Source organism: Suncus etruscus, chromosome 1 (assembly GCF_024139225.1).
Source record: "Suncus etruscus isolate mSunEtr1 chromosome 1, mSunEtr1.pri.cur, whole genome shotgun sequence".
Classification (NCBI taxonomy): Eukaryota; Metazoa; Chordata; class Mammalia; order Eulipotyphla; family Soricidae; genus Suncus; species Suncus etruscus.
The window spans coordinates 109,145,759-109,156,517 of record NC_064848.1 but is presented as its reverse complement, the minus strand read 5'-3'; the positions used below and the strand labels follow the sequence as shown (position 1 = coordinate 109,156,517).

The 10,759-nt window shown below is 31.1% G+C and overlaps 1 non-coding gene across 1 annotated transcript; it reads left to right on the top strand.

Annotated features, from left to right (window-relative positions):
• Positions 1-10,376: 10,376 nt before the first annotated feature.
• LOC126029858 (U6 spliceosomal RNA) lies at positions 10,377-10,485 on the top strand. The gene has a single exon (XR_007503056.1). It is a non-coding gene; the product is annotated as a U6 spliceosomal RNA (small nuclear RNA).
• Positions 10,486-10,759: the final 274 nt, after the last annotated feature.

The window sequence follows — 10,759 nt, the reverse complement described above, 5'->3', positions numbered from 1 at the left end:
TAATAAGGAACAAGAGTCACTAAAGGAAAACCAATAGTTTAAGAACTGTCACACCATCATGTGAAGGATTTTTTTGTGTGTCTGATTCTTACTATTATGTTTCTGTATCATTTTTACCATTTGAATATTAATATTTTTAAATTTTATAGTTTCAAATCTTTTGTCCAGAGGTTTCTTGGTGCTATTTATAAAATATGTTAAAAATTTAAGTAATTTCTAATAAAAGATCAATCCAATTAAATTCAAATAAAACCTAAGAACTAGGTTTTAAAGAATGTAACAATGTTTGTATGAAAATGTAATAAGAATAGTCAGAGCAGAGAATCAAGGAACACTATATATACACATATAATGCATGTATTATACTTTAAATTTATAGTCTGAATAAATTGATGTATGAAGATTGTCATCTAAATTATATTTTTTCAAAAATATTATTTGAATATCTAATAAGAGAAGCTATTTACTTAAGCACAAATAATGTCAATATTCTGCGTATTTACATATTAAAAGAATTTACTATCACAATTCTTATACAAAATTGACATAGCAACATAAACTACAAGCACTTATTTTTTTAATTTTTTATTTTTAATTATGAGAACAATGATGCAAAGAGGATAAGGTAAAGTTACAGTGAAAGAACAATCGCCCATAAACAGAGTTCTCAGAAGAAATCCCCTTGCTGATGCCTAAATATTGAACTTACAGTAAAAAAAAATTAAGAAAAATAAGGGAGAATCCATGTACAATTACTTTGTCCACAAGTCCCCAGATTGAACTACAAGTACTTATAACTGAGGTAATACTCTGCTAATTCTGATAAGCTATGAATTATAAAAAATGGAATGATTCATTCATTGATACATGTAAAGTTTTTAATTTTATGATAAAAATGCATACAGAATATTGAAAACAATGGTATTCACAGGAGAAAATGTTTACAAGATATGTTAAGAAAGAGTGCAGACAAATCACCATATACAGAAATTACAATACAAAATAGACATTTGAAATATGCACTCAATTTCATTGGTAAAGTATAAATTAAAACACAAACATAATACAGAAAAATTGGCCCCAAAAGTGCCTAGTTGTGGACTGATGCTTGTGTCGATCTTTGCATACCTCCCTTATATGTGTCAAGTCCTGGGTTCAATCCCCAGCAGCAAATGGACCCTGAAATATGACCAGAAACAATGACTAATCTCAGAACCCACTGTAGATCTCACTAAACACAGTCAGGAATACACCACAACCTGAAATCAAAACCAAAGAAAACAAAAACAAAATTATGCAATAAAAATCTGTTCTAAAATTTACATTTTCCTCTAAATATTATATCTTGGAATTATGTCCAGAATGTGTAACCCACAGTCACTTTAAAATTGTTTAATACATGATATTTAATGTTTTTTAATCTTTGTAGTTTGAACATTTATAGTATAAAACGCAAGAGAAATTTGTTGGTTTCCTTATCCAGTTTCATATGCAGTAAAGCCTATTTTTTTCATTAAATGACAATTTCCTTTAAAAAGACAACTTTTTTAAACACAACTATGTATGAAAGGTGTGTGCTTCAACTTTAAGTTATCTTCCTTGCCCTCACTCTGTATCATTACTACTTTATTTCTATTTTGATTATTTTATTATTATTTAACCTATTATTTAACAGTCATTTATTCAATTGTTACTAATTATTTCAGCCTCTACTCCATTTCCCAGTCTTATGCTCCATTATTTAACTTTTAGAGAAAACAATTTTTAAATGATTTATTAGCCATACTGTGTACTTAATAGAATTTCAAAGAACATTCATGTAAATTTGTGTTGTGGTTATACATTTATTATGCTTTAACTATGTAATTATTATAAAATAATTTAAAATATTTTTATATTTGTCCTCTGTTTTATGCTTTTATCACATATTTTAGGAAATTTGAGAAAATGTAATGGAAAATGTCACTTCAAAATGCATAACATCACCCATCCATTAATATTTTAATTATTTTCATTTCTTTATAAGTATTGTAAGATGTACTATACTTGCAAGAAAATAGCAAAGCTAGCAACAATCAAGAAAAGAAGCTACTTCAGTTATTTTGTCACTAATAATTTCAGTCAGAGATAAGAGCTGTGTGCACTTCTGATAAGTATTAAAGTAAAGAAATTTCCCCTGACACTTCATCTGAAAGAGCTATTCAATTAGGGTACCATGCTTCTTCAGAATATTTTATTTTATGGTAGTGATATTTATTTTAGCCATGGAGTGAATGCAAATAATTTTCAATATTCTGACTTAGCAATCTTTTCAATAATAGGCACAATAAATTTTCAGGGAATTACTGCACATTTATGTTTTAGAAAATATGATATAATTTATATATTGTTTGCAAAATTATTTTGAAACATTTTATTTGTAATTTAAGATAATTGAACTATTTATTTATAATATATATTAACTGAAAAATATTGATGCATTATTTTTGATGTAAATAATATTGTAAGAAGACTCAATTTTTGCTAATGGGGGCTGTATTGATAGTACAAAAGGTACAGTGCTCGCATTGCATGGACTAATCATGACTCCATTCTCAGCACCTAAAATGGTCCTCTGTGCCCTTCCAGGAGTGATACCTAACTATAGAGCAGAGGTAAACCCTCAGCACCATTTAGTGTGTTAGAACACTAACAACTACCATGACAATGTTAATGAGTGAGAGAAGTAGAATGCCTGTGTTGATTACAGGCAGGGGGTGTGGATAGAGGGATATGGGGTGAATTGGTGGTGGGAATGCTGCATTGGTGAAGGGGGGGTGTTCTTTTTGTAACTAAAATCCAACTACAGTCATGTTTGTAATCACAGTATTTAAATAAAATAAAAAAAGAGTAATCACAGTATTTAAATAAAATAAAAAAAAGAGAAAAAACAAAATTTTTCTTGTAAAGGTATGTAGAGTTTCAAAATAAGACTGAAAATTCATATTTCAGGTCAAAATTTAAAATTATAAAATTTAATTTTATTGCTACATATGTTGATATAAAGTAAAATAGTATTTAATTGGCATATATAAACAATAATATGCTTTCTTCAATGTTTACAGTATAAAATATAAAATAAGTATTAATTTATATAAATGATTATGACCAAGACTTTTAAAATAGTTTATGTATTGATATCTAACATTTACTATATACTCTTTGATTCAAAATAGAACATCTAAATGCATTTATCTAAAAACATATTTACTATTCTTGCATATTATTTCCTTCAGGCTATGCATTACATTTGCAAAGAGCACATACATAACATACAGGCTATCTTTAAAGTTTAAGTGTAGCACTGGCCATAATACTCTTCAACATTATTTATTTTAAATCAGCAAGCTATCAAATTAATTTTCACATAATTTATTTAAAACATAGAGTTCTGGGGCCTGAGCTATGGCGCAGGCGGTAGGAATTTTGCCTTGCACGCGCTAACCTAGGACGGATTGCAGTTGGATCCCCCAGTGACCCATATGGTCCACCAAGTCAGAAGCAATTTCTGAGTGTATAACCAGGAGTAGCCCCTGAGTGTCACCAGGTGTGGCCCACAAACAAACAAAAAACAAACAAACAAAACTGAAAAAAAAAAAGCATAATATAGATTTCTTTTTTTTTTTTTTTTTTTTGGTTTTTGGGCCACACCCGGTAATGCTCAGGGGTTACTCCTGGCTATGCGCTCAGAAGTCGCTCCTGGCTTGGGGGACCATATGGGACGCCGGGGGATCGAACCGCGGTCCGTCTCCTAGGCTAGCGCAGGTAAGGCAGGCACCTTACCTCCAGCGCCACCGCCCGGCCCCAGCATAATATAGATTTCTATGCTAAATATATGTTTTTGAAAAATAACCTTTTGTCTGGCCAGGAAGATATGTAGTAGATAAGGTACCTGAGTTTGATCTCTCTCACGGCCTATTTTGATTTCCTAAACTTGGCCAAAGGAGATACCCCGACAGCACAGAGCCAAGAATTATTGCTTAGCACTTGGGTGTGGCCTCCAAACAGAAAGTAGTCTTTCATGAAAGAACTTTTTAAAAATCTGAAGACTACAAAAAGTAGTCTTTCATGAAATCTTATAGAACTTTTTAAAAATCCAAATAGTAAATTTGTAAATTTTAGAAATTTTACAATAGTAAATTTGTAAAATCAGCATTCAGATATGGTCATGAGAATCTAATCCCTTTACAGCTTTCTTTCAAAATCCAGAATAATGGTGGTGGGAATGTTGCACTGGTGAAGGGGTATATTCTCTTTATGTTTGAAGCCCAACTACAGTCATGTTTGTAATCATGGTGCTTAAATAACGATTTTATATATTTAAAAAAAATTTAGAATAAAAGAGAAAACTAATATTCTTTAACTTTTTTTTCTTTTTTTTTTTTTTGAGGGGGAAGGGGGGTCATACCTGGTTACGCTCAGGGATTACTCCTGGCTAGGCATTCAAAAATCACTCCTGGCTTGGAGGACCATATGGGAAGTCAGGATTTCAACCACCTTCATAATGGGTCAACTGCTTGCAAGACTAATGCCCTATTGCTGCGCTATCCCACCAGCCCCATAAAATTCTTTAACTTTCTTCAAAGACTGCAAGTTAAGTAGCTGAAACAATTCTTTATTTATTTTATTGATACCTTAATATTATAACTACTACGGGTGTATAGTTATTAAGTATAGGATTCAGAAAATATAATGTGACTAAATCCATAATCTACACTGTATCATTAAAAGTCACTAATAATTGCTATTTTAGGTTTTTTAATTTACATTCTAAGTCACTATACAAAAATGTATTTTCTTGAGAATTGTTCAAACTATAAAAATTATTTTTACAATTGAAGAAAGTTTTAAATTTGTTTTGTTCAGGGGCCGGAACGGTTGCTGAGCTGTAGTGCAGCAGTAGGGTGCTTGCCTTGCACGCTGCTGACCCAGGACAGATCCAGGTTCAATCCTTGTGGTCCATATGGCCCCCCAAGCCAGGAGAGATTTCTGAATGCATAGCCAGGAGTAACCCCTGAGCATCACCATGTGTGGCCCAAAAACCGAAAAAAAAATTGTTTTGTTCATTATGTAAGCCCTAAAAAGTAGGATCACTGGTTTTTATAACTGATGTATTCTTGGGGGGGAGGGTTCGAGCCACACCTAGTGACTCTCAGAGGTTATTCCTGGCTATGCATTTAGAAATTGCTAATGCTCTGGGGCCCATAAAAGACACCAAGGTTCGAACCAAGGTCTGTCCTGGGTCAGCCGCATGCAAGGCAAACACTCTACCACTGTGCTATTGTTTCGGCCCTTGTTTACAGTAATTTGATACCTCAAAACTGTGTTTATTATTGTATAATAGTAATTTTGGGGTAAATGTAAAATTCAAAGACAAAAATTGCAGTGCCCTAATTTGAAAGAATTCTGATTTCTCTTGAATTTCATGACCTTTGTCAAAAGTCAGATGTTCTTTTTTAAAAATAATTTTAGAAAAATTAGAAATACATGAAAGCACTACTGTTTAAGTATTAGATAATGGAGAATAATTGGATAAATATACTTTAAATATTTAATTTTGATAATATATCATTTTAATACTTAAAATATGTCATTTACAGTTATTTTAAATTATTAAATAGGTCATTCTAAAATACAATTATATGACTTTCAGAAAACTTATAAAATGTCTTATATAAACCAATTTTTAGTGTTTATGCTTAAGACTTTAGTAAAGTCATTTTCTTCATTTTTTATGCATATAATGAATATCTTGGACACATATCACTTTGAAATTTTGATTCATCCAGCAATTACATTATATTCAATTTCTCTTTTTATTTAATAAGTAAATTCATAAATGCTAACTAGCCAACCCATGCACCTGCTGTTTGACATTTATAAAGTTCATCAGAAGCACTTATATTTTATGTGTCAGTTGGGAACATACCACATTAGCCCTGATTTACAAGTATCATTTATCAAAGAAAACACCTGCCGCAGCATACAAGGTCACTTTTCATTTAATATCTCTGTTGTAATTTGTTTCCTAAATTTTTTCCCTAGAAATTTTGTTTATTTATTTTTGTTTTCTTGTTTGTTTTGGGGCCACATGTGGTGATTCTCAAGGCATACTTTTGGCCTTGCACTTGGGGATCATTTTTGGTGGGCTAAAGGGACCATATGGAGTGTAATAATACTTAACCACTGGAGATTATTGTCTGAAGTTATAATAAATTATCATATATATTTTAGGGGCCGGGCGGTGGCGCTGGAGGTAAGGTGCCTGCCTTGCCTGCGCTAGCCTAGGACGGACCGCGGTTCGATCCCCCGGCGTCCCATATGGTCCCCCAAGAAGCCAGGAGCAACTTCTGAGCGCATAGCCAGGAGTAACCCCTGAGCGGCACAGGGTGTGGCCCAAAAACCAAAAAAAAAAAAAAAATTATCATATATATTTTAAATATTTTCAAACTTTAGATATGCCTGCTTAGAGATACTAGAATATATTTTATACATTTTATATTGCAACCATTTTGAATATAGCTTCTAGATATTGGCTAAATTTGATTATTCAGGATTGGTACTATTAAATAGGATTAAAATGGTGCCAACACTTTTAAGGACATTGTGTGGGGTGTTTTTATTTATTAAAATAAGATAACAAGACATATTTTATTAAATGGTATTAAAATTTTATTTTATGTGGATATTTAAAATCTTCCAGACAGAGATTTAGATGTTTTAATTATTAGAAAGACATAGAGGTCTTTTCATAGATGATGTGGAACTATTTCTCTGTACTGCATTATGATTAAGAGATATAATTCTCATCCCAGTAAAAAGACCTCTGTAAAAGAGTATCACATTTTTAAAAATTTATATATTATTTATTTATTTATTTTTATAAAAAATTTAATTGAATCATTGTGAGATACACAGTTACAAAGTTGTTCATGGTAAGATTCAGTCATATAATGTACAACACCATTCACAATTCACCAGTGCTTGTTTCCCACTACCAATACAAAAGTCCACAGTTCCTCAGTTTCCCTCTCACCCTCCTTCCTTACCAGTTCCCCTGCCTTTCACTTTGTCAAATATTTTCCTCTTTTTCTCTCTCTCTCTTTCTCCAACCTCTTTCCTCTGCCTCTTCTCTCTCCTCTCTTTCTGGTCCCCTTTTTTAGACACACTGGTTTGTAGTATTATTACTAAAAGGATATCATGCGTATTACTTAATCTTCTTTCAGCACCCAGTTCTTGTCCAAAGTGATCATTTCAAATATCAGTGTCATACAAGTCTCTCCTCTATCCTAACTGCACTGTCCCACTGAATGTGGCAAGCTTTCTACCATAGACTGGTCCTCATGTGCCTCATTTCTATTAGCTTTGGCATGGATGCCTGGAGAAAGCGATTCTTAATCACTGCTGGCGAGAATGTTGACTGGTCCAGGCTTTTTGGAAAACAATAAGTTCTTTACTCAGAACGCTACAAATTAAGTTTCCATCTGACCCAGTAATATCACTTATATACATACATACATATATATATATATATATATATATATATATATATATATATATATATATATAACCTAGGGCCAAAACCACAATGCAGAAAAGCAGAAAAGCTCTCTACACCCAATATTAATTGAAGTACTATTAACAATAGTACTATTAACAATAGAATTTGGAAACAACCCAGGTGTCCAAGAAACTGTGGTACATCTACACAGTAGAATACTGTGCAGCTATCAGCATCATATTTTAGTTGCAAAGAGGAGATTCATTCTGAAAAGAATGGGGCAAACTCAGATTATATCATTTTATAACATTGTAGCTTCAAATTGAGCACCTAAATGTAAATAATCTAAAAGTATTACACTATAAGAAGTTAGATTGTTATTCTTTTATGGATGTATTATTTTATTTTATGAATGTTGGTAAAGGACAGGAATTTCTATTAGAATAAAATAAATTATTATTTATAGTATAGAATAAAAAAGCTTGAATTTTATGCAAAGTGTCATTGTTTCTCGAGTTCTAAGGTTGATGAGTGCCTTGGTTCAGATCAATATAAACATATAACTGAACCCTGGAATATAGAGTTTAAAACTAAGAAACTTGTGCACTTCAAAGGAAACAGAGACTAGAATATAAAGGTTGCCCACAGAAAGGGAGAGATTACTCACCCAACACCCATCTGATAAGGCATTAATATCTAAGATATATAAGGGACTGGGAGTGGCTTATCAAAAAAAATCAAAACAAAACAAACATCTAACCTTACCAAAAATGTGAAGAAATTAACAGAAACCTCCTCAAAGAATAAATACATATAGTCAAAAGGCACATAATAAAATGAACAAATACAATTAGTGCTAGCACAGATGTGGGAAGAAAGGAACTTTCACTACTTGTAAGAATGTTGACTGGTCCCACCTTTTTGGAAAACAAAAAATTCCTCAAAAATCTAGAAATTGAACTTTCATATGACTTCTGAATATGTAATATATATGTTACATATATACTTTAAGTATTTTACGTATCCTTGTTTTTAAATTTCTAAATGATTTATCAAAATATATTATAAAATTATTTTGATTTTTATATTACAAAATAGAGTTTGGGAAAGAAAATGGGAATACTAAATCAATACATAAAAGAAAAGAAATGTCGACTTTCCTTATAAAACTATATGCTCATAATATTTATTCTTTATTTTTACATGTATTAAATTAAATTTTAAGTTCTAGACAATTTAGTCAATATAATCTTATTCACTACTAGCAAGGCAATTACTTCAGCAATAAAAATAAGTAATATTTTGTAATCGATACTAATCTCATCAAGTGAAGCACTCTGGTCATGTTCATTTGATACATCATTTACTATAATTTGAAATCAGATGTTAATTAATTATACATATTTAAATTAAAAAATAATTTTCTAATGTTTAAAAATAAATTGCAAGTATGTATGTTTTATTTTATTTAGCTATTTTGTGCCTTATAAAGAAAGTTTAGCAAACATTATTCTTATTTCTGTACCCACAAAACAGTGTCTTCCGATCATTCAATATGAATAACAAAGATTCTCTAAAGAGTCAAATATTTTCTTAAAATTATTTCAAATTAACTTTTTATAAGTGAAGTGATAGCTTCCATAACAAGAAACATGTAACAGGAAATAAATAAACAAATGCTAAAGGCACAGTATTATTTATTTACCATTGCCATATAATAAAGGGAATGTTATCATTCTCTCATTTTAGAGATGAAGAAGTTGCACTGCTGATATACACAAGCTTTTGCAAAGTCCCAGAGTGAGTGAGGGAGTGAGTGAAGGAAATAGGATACCTGAATGCTTGAATCCCCTCCTGATGTTTTTTATAGAAAAACTTTTAAGCGAAGATTCACATTCACTCGTGAGAGTGTCTTCAGGATTTTTCAAACATACATATAGTGGCTCTAATGAAAATGTCAGAAAAAAATTCTGGTTATTTCCATTTTCAACTTTTAAAAATATTTTTGTCTAAGCATGCAATTTAAAAATATGTAGTTACTCAATTAAATTGCAACAATATTCATATTTTGGAGGTTTACATCTCATCTAAAATGGCATGGTAGTAATGTGGAAAATGATTAGCTTTAATTAGTTTTTGAGGGAGCATTTGAAAATGTGGTACTGAAGCTAGATTTTATTAAAATGTTTCTTCAGCTGTGCCTTGTGCTGTGTAAAAGTGGGAGAAGAGTGACATGTGACAGAGATATGATAAAGGAGTTAGAGAAAACATTTCAGGAACAAAGAGAACTAATTAATGCAAACATATGGTTCATCTCACTCTGGTAAGAGCTAATTACCTTTTATGCTCTCCAACTGTTCAAAGTACTATGGTGTGTTTACTCATCTGGACATAAGTAGAAAGACTATTAGAAAGCACTGAAATGTATAGTATATTTTACATTATAAAATATCTTTCTTCATAACATAATGTTCTTGTATATTAAATCTTCTGGTTAATTTGAAATGTGTTGGTTTTTATTTTTTGGCATATTTGTCTATTTTTGGTCTTAATAAAAGTGCCATGATTAATACATGCCATATCTTTGAAGTCTGTTTTCTGTCTGTGCTTCCGAAATATTGATGGTCAAAATAGCTGCTACTTATTTGATTGTACAAATTTTATGTAAAGCATGCAGAAAACAGGATGAATTGCTACTAAGATGTCTGAGCATCTTAAAAAGTATATTATTTCATATTTATTATTTATTTTGTAAAATACCATTTTAGTGTATATTTTATAGTATTATAAGAAAAGGAGGAATTTGAATGAGATACAAATACAAAATAATTATTTAGTGCTCGCTTCAGCAGCACATATACTACAATTGGAATGATTAAAATTGGAGATTAGTCGGGCCCCTGTGCAAGAATAACAGGCAAATTAGTGAAACTTTCTATATTTTTTTAAAGAAAAAATATTTAAAGCAATATTTTCAGATGCTGAAACACTTAATTTTTAATTAAAATTTCTAAATCTTTTTTATTGAGTCAGAGAGATAGTACAGGGGTTATGGTGCTTGCTTTGCATGAAGTCTATCCTTATTTGATCTCTAGCTCTACATATGGTCTCACCCCTAAGCACTACTGCCAGAAGTGGTCCCTGAACAAAGAGCCAGTAGGAGGTCCTGAGAGCTTCCAGGTGCTTAGCACTATAAAACAAAAAGGAATTAAAAAAATG